The sequence below is a fragment of the Pelecanus crispus genome, chromosome 2, assembly GCF_030463565.1.
Source record: "Pelecanus crispus isolate bPelCri1 chromosome 2, bPelCri1.pri, whole genome shotgun sequence".
Taxonomy (NCBI): Eukaryota; Metazoa; Chordata; class Aves; order Pelecaniformes; family Pelecanidae; genus Pelecanus; species Pelecanus crispus.
In genome coordinates, this window is record NC_134644.1 from 153,100,918 (window position 1) to 153,113,490 (window position 12,573).

At 37.4% G+C, this 12,573-nt stretch overlaps 1 protein-coding gene across 42 annotated transcripts in view; it reads left to right on the forward strand.

Annotated features, from left to right (window-relative positions):
* Positions 1-12,573, forward strand: part of RIMS2 (regulating synaptic membrane exocytosis 2) — a 496,337-nt gene that overhangs the window by 427,148 nt on the left and 56,616 nt on the right. The gene's annotated exons all lie outside the window — the stretch shown is intronic.

Here is a 12,573-nt window from a genome sequence, read left to right on the forward strand (position 1 = left end):
CACATACCTCTGCTGCTGCATTGTGTCCAGAAATATTTCAGCACAATTGGCTCTGGTTTGATCAGATAATATTCTAGATTTATAAATTTTACCACAATTCCTTTGAACCATGACTTTTAATGTAAATGAGTGACCTTTTGTATTGCAAAATCCATGTAATTTGCATTAAGAGAAATACAATATTCCTTCTTTCTTCATTAGCAAAAAATGAGTTTGAGATTCACTGCATGTTCTTGAGCCCCTTCTCACCTACACAAGAATGGCAGAAAATCTCAGAAAAAAATACTTTCTTTTAACCTGCTAATTCTGCACTACCTATAGATAACTTATGCCTGTGAAACTGTGCTTATGTATATTAGGGTAAGCACAGAACACTCTATGGCAATCCACTTTCTCCCTTTGCTACAAACTTACATGTGTACATGCCTGTACATACACACACACATGAACATGCACAAAGCAAAGGTGATACAAAAAGAGAATCAAAATGCATAGTGTTCACTCTAGGGTGGCATGGGCCAATATAGCCATACTACTGCTTTTATACATTAAGTACCATCATTCCTTCACTCATGTGAGTGCATTTTAGAATTAAGCAAAAGCAGTTGCTTAGAAGCAGCTGTCTTTAAGATTGCCTTGGCATACATGTTCCAGGGACTGCTAAATGGTAGTGTGGCAAAGGATGTTTTAAAGACCTTTTTCTCTCCCGCCTCCCACTAAGTTCCTAGTTTAATGGATCTGGAAGTTCTGCCTCTCAAAAAGCATGACGCTATTCCTGGTTTCCAGCTTTCACTCAGGTTAGTCTTCAGCCAAAATGCTGTCCCTTAGAGAAAGTAAAGTCCTCTTTGAGAAACAACTTCTTGTTCCTCATGCCAGCTTGTTCATGCTTCAGGAAGAAGCAGCACAAGTCAGGATTTTCTACTTGATAGAGAAACAAGACGCTATTAAGTGACTGCTGTGCAGTGTTTTGTTTGTGTTATATTTTGGCTCCCAACATGGAAATCAGCCTCTAGTATTATTTGCCCACTTTGCCTATTTTGACCACTTTTAGTAGGTAAGTTGTGAATAAAAAGGGAAGTTTCTCTATATCCACCTTCCTTTCCCATGGTACAATAAGTGCTCATCTTTTTAGTATTGTCTGAACATTCTTCTAGGATAAGGAGCAAACTGAAAAGCACAGATTGATTCCTATATACATACAGCTATATGTATATATATAGATTTATATGCACACATAGTTGTGTATTATTAACTAATTTCGTGACTTGTGCATCCAGTGGACAAACCCAAAGGCAGGATCGATCCTAAGCACTGTTTTAAATTCAATGCCTTCTGCTTGCTTGTTTGGCAGTTTATAAGATACTTTATACCTGGCAATTTATAAGATACTTATGAGATATGTTAACAACTTCAGCTTTCCAAAAAATGTTTTCAGACCTGCCACCAATATTAAACAATCACCAAAGCATTACTTAATAATTAAACATATCAATAGAACCAAAGCAGCCAGTTCATCTATCACAGAATAGTAGTAAATTATCATCTAGTTCCTGAGACCTTGGGCATCAAGAAAAGCTATATTGCAGATGGGAATTTTCAACGTATATTTTTACTTCAGACATGCATCTTTAATTGAACAGCAGTCACCTTTCCTCTGGGCAATCTGGAACATAGGGGCTGCTCTTAATCACTCCACCATCAAAAATTAGTTCTTTAGGGATACAACATACCTCTTGATGTCACTGTGCTTATATACTTTATGGGTAATGGTAATAGTCACACTAAGGGCCTCAATCTGCTGAGACCATAGGTGGGGTCACTGTAACTTAAATGACCATGAAGACAGATATCCCTCATGGATTCATCTGATGCCTATTTTAAAGAGTCCCTCAGCACAATAAACTGCATTAGCTTTTGGAGCACTGGAACACAATAAATCAATACATCTTTTTTGGCAGAAATAGCTGCAGCATCAGATTTTGCCTTCATTAAACCCTGTAAAACTAAACCTTGGAATAAGGTTGACCTATAGGGAAAACATAATTGTGTTCTTTCTTGGCAATATGTGTTAATAAACAGAAAGCATGGATCAGGCTTCCCTATTGTAATTTTTAAAGATTCCTTATGTACTGTTCTCTGACATTATTTCTTATTCCAGCTCCCTGATAATATCAGGGACAAAAAAAGCCCTCTTAGATCTAATGTGTGAGCATTCATAATTTTTATTGCAGGAAATCTGTTTAAGACTGCTCTAAATCTTAACCTTCCTTACCATTTTACTAAATATCAACCCTAAGCATTAATTCTGATAGTCATGATAGTTTTGTTTTATCATATGAATACACAGCAACTGTAATCACAGAGCAGGATTTCACTGTGCTACATGCTGTTGAAACACAAAAGAAAAATACAGCCTCTGTTCCAAGCACACAGAGCCTAAATCATAAGATGGCATATGAGTCCAGAGAGAGAAACACATGAGAATTAAGAAATGTTCCACATGACAGGAGATAGTTACCATACTGGGTTGGGGACATCTTGACAACAGAGAGTACTAAGGGGAGATTTGAAGAGCGAAAATAAGATAGCTTTGTGAATGTTTCTGGAGAGCTCTTTTCAAGCATTAGAGGCAATGAGGAAAAAACATGAGGTGCTTACTAAAAATATATCAAGTGGATGATGGGGCAAGTCTGATGAGCAGCAGGAACTGATCTTTCAGTCTTGAATGTGAGAAGATAAATGTGATAAGGAACAACTGATAAAATACTAGAAAATAAAGATGAATTATATACAACTGGATAAAAGAGAGTATAGCTTTTTACTGATGTATGAAGAAAGATGATGCAGCCAAATTGAAAGGCTATGAGACTTACCTTTCCTACAGTATCCTGGAAGGGGTTAGGGTCCATAAATTGCCAGGACTGGAGAAAAGAACTGCAGTAGCTGGCATCTGGAATGGTGAGAGAGTGGGCAAAACAATTAGCCCTGTGGGTGCACAGTGAGGGTAGAGATGTGAAATAGAAAACATGCACAAGTCACAAAAAAGTGGACCTAATATGAAACCTGAATTAAAAGGCCTGCCCAAATAGCAGGCCTGAATGACAAGCATGATCCACATGGCTGGGAGAAGAAGCAGAAGAGAGGTCTTGGTGGGAAACACTGAATTTAATGATACTGAGTTGAGATCAGTGATTCACAAGGAGGTGCCAAAGAAAGAGGTTTTAGTGTAGGCAGGAGGATCAGGGGAAATGGGAGGGAGTTTTTATTGCAGAGGGGATGATGCTTTGATGTACTGTTGATGAAGGGATGGCGTTTGAGGGATAGCAACAGAGGAAACAGTGCTACAGCCCTGTGCGACCATGACAGTTAACTGAGTCAAATTAGAATCTACTAGAGCATATTTTGAATGAAAGATTAGAGAGAGAAAAAAATTGAGAGCAGATGAACTGTGGGAACTAAGGGAAGTAACATATTAGAGCACAGTTAATTGTAGCAAAGCAAAGAAGAAAACAGTGTGCTTTTGAAATCTTAAGAAATCATTAAAGACTTCGGCAAGAGTAGTTTCAACCAAATGCAAAAAGGGAAAGATAGTTGTTTGGAAAGGGTTTGAAATGTAATTGGAAAACAAGAACTCAAGAGATTTACTTAAAACAATGTGTTCAATTAATTCAGATATGAAAAGGAGAAAGCAGGTGTGGTTGTAGTTGCAGAACTGATGAGAGCAAGACTAGAGGTTCTGTGTTATTTTCTAAAGGGATATGCTAAAGCATGTTTCTATGATTTGGGGAAAGAGCCAGTGATGACCAGGTGGCTAGAAGTAAGAATAAGGAAAGAGGCACAGTGGAAAAGGAAATCAGAAGATAGCATATGATCACTTTGGCAAATCAAACAGTTGAGGAAGAGATCCTGTGAGAAATTTCTGCATCTGTGACAGGGGCAAGGGGAGAGAAGTGTATAAGGAGGAGAACGCAGAGACAGCACAGAAGAATCGGTCATGTGTTTTGCTATGTATCGGAAGAAATCAATGACTTCTCATGTGAAGAAAAGTAGTGAATGCTAAAGGACAGTAGAAGAAACATAGCTGATTAAGTAGGAACATGATGCAACCGAGGAAGGAGAATTTGTAGTAGAAAAAGTCAGCTGGGATATAATTTTGCAGAGGCACTTGAAGATACAAGAAACAGAGTACAGGATGTAGTTTTAAGTAATGGATTTGTTCAGATACAAAACTTTTTCTCTTCCTAATGGTTCTTCATACTTGCTGTGCCCTTTCCCTTGGTTGGGTATAAAGATTTGTTTCATATTCACTTTCTAGTTCTTTTTTGTGTCATTCAGTCAAAAAAATCTTTAAAGAATTTAATTTGTAGGTTTTAAAACTGATTCCTAATGAGTATTTGTTCCTTAGTTTTTCATTATATTGTAATCTTAGTATTTCAGTTTTTATGAGCCTTCCACTGTGATTGCAGCTATTATCAGTTAAATGCAGTGTTTTGCAAAGCTGGATGAAAAAGCATGTCAATTCAGTCTGTGCAAGCTCCTTCACAAGGGTGGAAGCCAGTAACATTTTTTGAAAATCTATATTCTGGTAAAAATATCAAAATCTTGCAAAAGATAACAAACACCAAGAATCTATTTTCAATGTGCATGTGCCGTTTGGTTTCTTAAAGCTATTTCAGAATGATTATAATGATTGCTCCAACTGCACTACTGGATGAAAGAAGTCAATTGTGCCTAACCTTTCAAGCCAAACAGGCCATATGTTTGTAAGGGAAAGTTCTAGCCTGAGACTCGTTCCCCACTGCATGATCGGTTCTTTAGCAAAACTGCAGTACAGGCAGTCTATGCTGCCAATAGCTCTAGCTAGCGAGAGAGAGAAAGAGAGATAAGGTTCACCCAGTGTAATTTCTGCCACAAGGGGAGAGAGAACTTGGGTACAGCTATGTCAGTGTTCAAGTAATTTTTCAGGGAAAACATGTCAGCATGCAGTTTCCTGCAGCTCTCAACCCAAGATGTTGGTGTAACAAATTTTTTAACGTCACAACAAAGTGACCTTGCCATTCCTGGAATGAGAACAGCAGGTTGCGAGACAATGTTCACCAGCTCTTTCCAGCTACAAAACATTTCGTTATTCAGGCAGCTGGGGCAAGTATGATAGACTGGGTCCTTGAATAAAAAGCAGCAACTTTATTTTGTGTCCCCCTAACATAACTCTTCTGCATACTTCTGACTAGATAAGCAGAGAGCTGCTTACGTCCTGCCAGTCTGTGACTCAGAAATCAAAAGACCTAAACCAAAATTTTTTTCAGTAAGATTTCATTAGTATTATTGGGCTGTGTAGAGTCTGTTCACAGTTCTTGGCAAATTCTTGCCCCATTTAAAGCATAGATTCAAACCCCCTACTTTTTGATGTAAGTTTTTTAACTTCAGTATTCCGCAGTGAGACAAATCTCCAAAAACTGTAATTTCATAGAGCTACTGGGTCTGTAGCAACACACGCAGTCAATAATTTTGCCATTTGGTTTTTTTACACTTTCATAGATGACACACAGAGGAAAATTATTGGTGACTTCTAGAAAAATATTATGGAAAAGGATACAAAATAGCAATGGTTCCAAAAGGAATTATATGAATTCATATATTTGTTGTGAAATCTGTACTGGGAGTAGAATACAAATAATTTAAGAAATCTAGCAAAGTCTGTTTCAACTGTTTCTAAGTTGTTCATCACCATCTATCAAACCTTGGAGACCTATTTTTTCCTGTTACTTTGGAGTAAGTACAAAAGATGTATAGACACCTTCACAGCTAGTAAACTTATTTTGATCCACTGGGAAATAATAAAGCAATGGATTTGGAAGTACACATTATTAACAGGTGAACAGTGAAAATACCTTATTTGAAACAGTCTGCAGCTTTGATATATGGTGCCCAGCAGGGAACTCAGACATTTTTTCTTTGACAGCAACACAATATCATTGAGACTGCTTCCCTCTCCATGAAATGTAGCCTGCACTTCAACCTCTGTTGAGTCAGCTCTGACCTGTTATCCAGAAAGCACTGATGTACTCCTGTTACAAAAGGTTATTTAAAAACAGTGTATCAGTAGTTTAAAAAAAAAAAAGGTGCAGATGGAAAGCCCTGGAGACATGCAGGGAAGCAGGGATGAAGGGAAAAATTAAAATGAGGGTTTAAAGCAAATCTAAATGTTGAAATTTGTTTATTATTTATTATTTACTTCTATGCGTGTTAAAAAAGACTAATTTTCTGAAGATATTTAAAACTAGATTGAATCATAAGTTCTTCAATAGACTTTTTTATCTTTATTTGTACAGGATTGAGCACAACAGGTCTGTGGACAAGAATAGCAATAACAACAAAGTGTGGGGTAGAAACTTATAAAAACAAGGAATTGAACATTGAAGCCTATCAGGCTTTTCTTTCTTTGATATTATGATACTGTGGTTCTGTTTAGTGCTGTATGTTTTCACTAATTTTACCTGAGTATTATTTTAATAGAAAAGTGAAAAGATTCTCTAAAAATAATATAGTTCCTTTTCTGATTCCTCTAAATGTACTTCTTTAAAAATAATTAATAAGCTTATCACTTAGCCTCCGAAGAAACAAACATAAACTACTTCTTTTTACTTCATAAAAGTATTTCTAAAACAGTTACTGGTTTTGTGCCAGTGCCTTTGACACACATTGTCAGACCCATCTGGCAAGTATAATATTTTAACGAAGTGTTGGGCCCAGTGCTGGTCTTACTATTGCTTAACTAATACCTACGGTAACATGATACTCCAGCAGTCTGACATTGCCCATCTATCTGATTTTAATGCTACTTGACCAAGCATCTGAACATTTTTGGTTCAGTACTATCACTGTACCTGCATGGTGTTCATACTCATCTTATTTTATAAAGTCCATAAGGTGCTACCTAAACAAGCTGGGACATGTGTCATCAGGTGGCCCCTAGTAGGAAATAAGCCTGTATATTTCCCTCCAAATACCACTGGGAGCCCAGCGCTTCCCAGATTGTAGCTATAACACGAGCACGATTCCTGTGGAGGCCCAAGGTAAACAAGAGGAGCCTTTGCTCCAAATGTGCATGGTGTTCAATGTGCATATTGCCTCAGCAGGGAGTTCTGGGCATAGACCTGTCCTCCACAGGTCAGAAAAGCAATGCTTGCAGATTTGTGTTCAGAAAGAAGTAAGCCAAGTTTCCTCACAACATTTTCTTTTACAACGGTCTTAAGTTTTCTGTATGCTTTTCTAATTTCCCCCAGAGGCCTGGAGTGACTCAAAGTCATTTTGTCAAATTGACAGAAGTCAGACAGGCAAGATCATGATGTCCCAGATAATGTGTCTTTGGTTGAGGTAATTACAGCTTCAGATCTCTTGCTTATGTCCATTTAGCTCTCAGTCCCAGAAGATCGATTCAGAGACATGCTATGGGTTTGTGAGATGTTAGCGGTGCCTATTCTGACCCCGATTTTTTTGAGTCCTCAAGCAACCTGAATTTACAAGGAATGAAGGAAACATCAGAGTTGCTCTATTTAGATGCCTGCTGCCACACACATACACATACAGAGTACAAGGAGCATGAGCATATCCACATTGTACAGTACTAAGCAATCCAGTCTTTCATAACTGAAGCAGTTATACTGAAATGCATATTAACTACGGCAATTTATTTAAATAAAGCCCTTTCAGGACATCTGGCTCTTCCCTGTGTATTATGTGATTTTTCCCTTAATGCAATCTCAGTAGTGCATCCTATCTGGTTTGTGCATGTCTATCTTTCAAAGTTTTCTAGCTGTCAATGTGTTTTCTAAATAAGAAAATCTTCCTTATAGCTAATTTCAGTTTAGTGAGTAAAGATGATAAATCATGGTTCCTGTTACCCTGAGGTAATACATGATGTCTCTTATCTATATATTTTTGAGAATTTCTGCCTTCAAGTCTGAAATTTTTCTCATTTTCCAGACTTGATTTTATATTATTTCTCTGGTGGTTTTAGGTCTTGGACAAATAGTGGATTTAAAGTCTTGCTCATCAGTTCACTGCTTGCTCTTCCTTTCTTTTCAGCCCTTTGAGTAACAAATCTGGGCAGCACTAAGCAAGCTTGCAGTATAGCTTGTGACTTAGTCAGCAGTGTTAATACAGAAAACAGAGTGACCCTTCTATTCCATCTCAGTTGGAAGACTGTAATTCAACAGTATGTTTGAATAAGCACATAACATTTAACTTTCAGATTAAGTACATGCAAGGTGCATTTCTCTAAGAGACACTCTCAATTCAATCAGGTTGCCCACTGTCAGTTTTAATTTGGCAAGCTTGTTGTTAACCTGCATTTACAAATGCAGCTGCTTCTTTGCCAGGCTGGGTTAAAGAAGATGCCTTCTAAACTCAGAGATTTTGGTTGTTATTCAAAACTGACTCTGTCTTTGCTTGAAATTTACTTACTTTATTGCCAGGCATTCAGAGCTCATATGGACTGCTTGTATTTACAAATGAATATCAAACTAATATGACAGCTGACTAATGCAAGACTTTTGGACCTCAGCTAGTTTTCTCACTAGCCTTCTTTTGAATTCACAGATAGTAAATAGCTTGTTTAGTTCACTGGATCAAAGGAAGGGATTTCTGCATAGATTCACTACTGTTAGCAGGGTAATAAAGCTTTTCTATAACTTTGTAAAGGAAAACTTGAAAGCTTATCAACAGTAGATGAATATGAATAGAATACATTTTGTTATACTTTAAAAAGTTGCTATAAATTTAAAAAAAAGTTATAAATTGTATTTTGTATTAAAAATGGCCAATTATTGTCTCAGAGATGGTGAGAACTTTTATCAAAAATCTCTGAAGCTCTGTGAAGAACTCAGCTGCAAGCGTTTGGAAACAGTTATCTGTTTACAGTGTTTTTTCTGCATCACTCATTTGTTGTGGCAATGTTTGACGAGTAATCCAAGCCCTGACCCCAAACGATTTTTAGATTGTTCCTATTTAAAAAAAAAAACATGCTAGTCATGATATGGAGAAAAGCTATACATCTTTTAATTCATAATAATAAAGCAGTGTAGAGAGTTTGATATTTAGCAGAGTGGGGAGATAGTTTGAGTCAACCTATGAACTGTAAACAGGTGAGGTATTTCTGATTTGTAATGAAGAGACCTTTGAAACAGATACTTCATATAAAAATATTGTTACTTTTATTTTGAGATGTGCGCACAGTTGTCTTTAAATAGTAATATACATAACAAAATACGTTTATAGTCACTGCTTTATTGTTTCCCACCAACTTTCTTGTTAATAATTTCAATAAATAAACCTAATAATTAAGTCAGTCCAGTAGCTATCAGAGATTTGTATCACAAATGAGTTAATAGGATAATTTTTGACCAAGTGAATCTCAGGAGGCTACGTCATTACAATTTTGAACCTGCAGTGTCTCTCTTGATGTGAATTGGCAGATGAATACGTGCATTGGCTGGAAGCATTGTTCCCATGGAAATGCTATTTCCTACATCACAGCTGTCCCCATAATGCTGTTTTTGTTGAATTTCTTCAGCAAATTAATGAAATGAGAGCCTCTCCCAAATGAGTTAAGAAGTCTATTAAGAATGGCATTAAAATTCTTCTCCTGCTTCTAAGAAGCTGTAAACAAAATCTTCAGTGGGTCTTCTAGTCCTCACAGGAGATATGTGTTAGAAAATATCTAATAAAATAATTGAAAATTTGTTAAAATCCTTTCCCTAGGACATCACAGCACATGGCTATACTCCACATTGGCGAAGTGGATTTTTACTATTGCAGGAGCTTTATTTTCATTAGGGATCATTACCAGAGAACTAAGCTAAATGACATGGAAGTAGTAATATTGATTTTGCATTGGGGAAAAAAGGAACCTGCAAGATCTGCCAAATGACTTAGTGTAAATCTCATTCTCCAATACATACAGTTTCAATAGAGCATCAAGATATAAGTTTTCATTTCCAATTCTGCTGTAAAGAAGACTGCAAAAATACAAACAAAATCCTCAAAAATCCCACTGCCAATATACAGTACAATAGTTGGTATTGATATCTTCTCCTTCACATTTTTAAAAAATAGTAATATTGTAGATTGGAAAAATATCTGTGCTTCATAATACTGGTTTTAGTAAAGTGTATTCATTGGTAAGTGAAAAAAAAATCAAGATTGCCATAATAATTTTAGTCTACCAGTCATACTTAGAAACAGATAGAATACAATTTATATTTATTCTTTGTAGAATAAGTGATATCTTGTAATTTGTTACTGATCACAGAGTCACTGAGTGTAAGGATTCTGTACCGCTCACTGTGCTGCTTTCTGCCATGGACTGTTATGGTTCATGGCCAGGGCCTGATTTAAATGTCAGTTTTATAATCCTTTGGCAGTACTTTACTCCTGCAGAACCCTGGTGATATGATGTCAACTTACCAGGGTAGTGAAGAGGGAAGAGGAAGCTTTTCTACATCTACTAACACAAAATATCTGTCATGTCGGTATGTTAGTGAGGAAGATGATGGAAGGAAGAGCAGGGGAGAGGGAAGAGATGGGAGAAAATGCCAGGAAACAGTTATGGGTTATGGGAAATGACTGTTCAGTTCAGCGAGTCACTAGCTGAGCTACAGGACTGGGGTTCCTGGCACTGGGACTTATTTTGAGCTGGCAGATGGATTATGATATTATTTAACAAATAAGATACAGGGAAAGCGAGATGTTCATCTTCAGAGTTCTAATTATAATTTTCATAAGGCAAGAAGAGAAAAATGAGATGGTGGCAGATGATGTCTGAAAGGATATGATCTGTGTTTTTTTGAATGACCGTGGTGTCCTAAGATTTGGGTTTGGGCTTGTTTATATTTCTTGTCTATGGAGAAAGACTGAGTCAGTGTATTTTCCTAGTTTACCCTTTCTTGTTACTGCCTGTTGGATTGCTTAATGTACAGAAAGAATGGGCAGTACTGCCCTGTGTGACAACATAGGATGCCTGCAAAAATCTTAATGAGGTTCTTTAACCTGTGGGACTTCATAATTGCTTTTTATAGCAGTAACAACTTTCAGGGGAGTCATTGTCTTTAGATGCTCTACTCCCCATTCTGGTTGGTTTGCCACATATTGTAAATCTCAACAAGCATGATAAAGCATAAGGACTCCCAGGTGTCAGTGTTTGTTTTTAGTTTTCCTTTCCTCTCCTTTCCTTTCCTTTCCTTTTCCTTTCCTTTCCTTTCCTTTCCTTTCCTTTCCTTTCCTTTCCTTTCCTTTCCTTTCCTTTCCTTTTCCTTTCCTTTCCTTTCCTTCCTTCCTTTCCTTTCCTTTCCTTTCCTTTCCTTCCTTTCCTTTCCTTTCCTTTCCTTTCCTTTCCTTCCTTTCCTTTCCTTTCCTTTCCTTTCCTTTCCTTTCCTTTCCTTTCCTTTCCTTTCCCTTTCCTTTCCTTTCCTTTCCTTTCCTTTCCTCTCCTCTCCTCTCCTCTCCTCTCCTCTCCTCTCCTCTCCTCTCCTCTCCTCTCCTCTCCTCTCCTCTCCTCTCTCTCCTCTCCTCTCTCTCCTCTCCTCTCCTTTCTCCCTTTCCTTTCCTTTTTCTGTGCAAACAAAAGGTTCCTGAGGAAATTTCACACTTACCATACCAATCAGCCAGTTTCTATAAAAAGTTTCTGTTTCCATAGGCAAGATCTGACCAACTAGTGAGATGCTGTCCGACTCTGCAACTGGTTCAAATGCTGCAGCCAAAGACTGCAGGTTTTTAACTATGGAGACAGGATGAGCCTTTCCATTTGGTACATATGAAACAATGAGGATTCAGTGTGTCTGCAGCTGCTTCATGGAAAATATAACAGCAGCCCAACAATATTATCAATTAGTTCTAAAATTAGTATTTTCTTGTAAGATTATTAGCCACCTTTAGACCACTAAGAAGTCAGAAATTGGGAGAGGTTGAAGAAGTTTCTGACTTGTTTTTTACTTCTTAACATCAACAGATGTTGATTAAACCAAGTTTTTTTCTGGAACCTGTTTATCTAGGATCTGGAGCGTTTGCCCATACCACAGTCCATTTTACCTGGTGCAAGAGTTAGCAGCTATACTGCTGTATATAAAGTGGCTTCAGATCAGTTTCTCTGCCTTTAGGGCAGGATCCTTTTGTACTGTGAAATCTTCCCTCTCCATAACCCAAACCTCACAAAAAATTGCTTTCCTTCTTGGTCAGATATCAAGGAAATGGTCTGTCTAAAGCAGGAGATGCCAGGAGTAAAGCAAAGATCTTACGAGACCTACTTGTCTGCCTCCCTTATATGAGGATTTCCTTAGCACTTTACAGTATTCCCCTCTGGCTATGCATCAACTCCAGAAGGGATCATTTTCCAAGCAGCCAGTCCTAGGCATTGTATTTTGGGAGAGTTTCTCTGCCAATGTTTTCCAATCTTTCTGTAATCCAGCACAGATAATGACAAACTGGGGAGAAAAACGAGGTAGTTTCTGATTATCTGCTATAGTAGGAGTCTGAAAAACATTGACAGCTAATTTGATTCCAGACAATATTGCACTC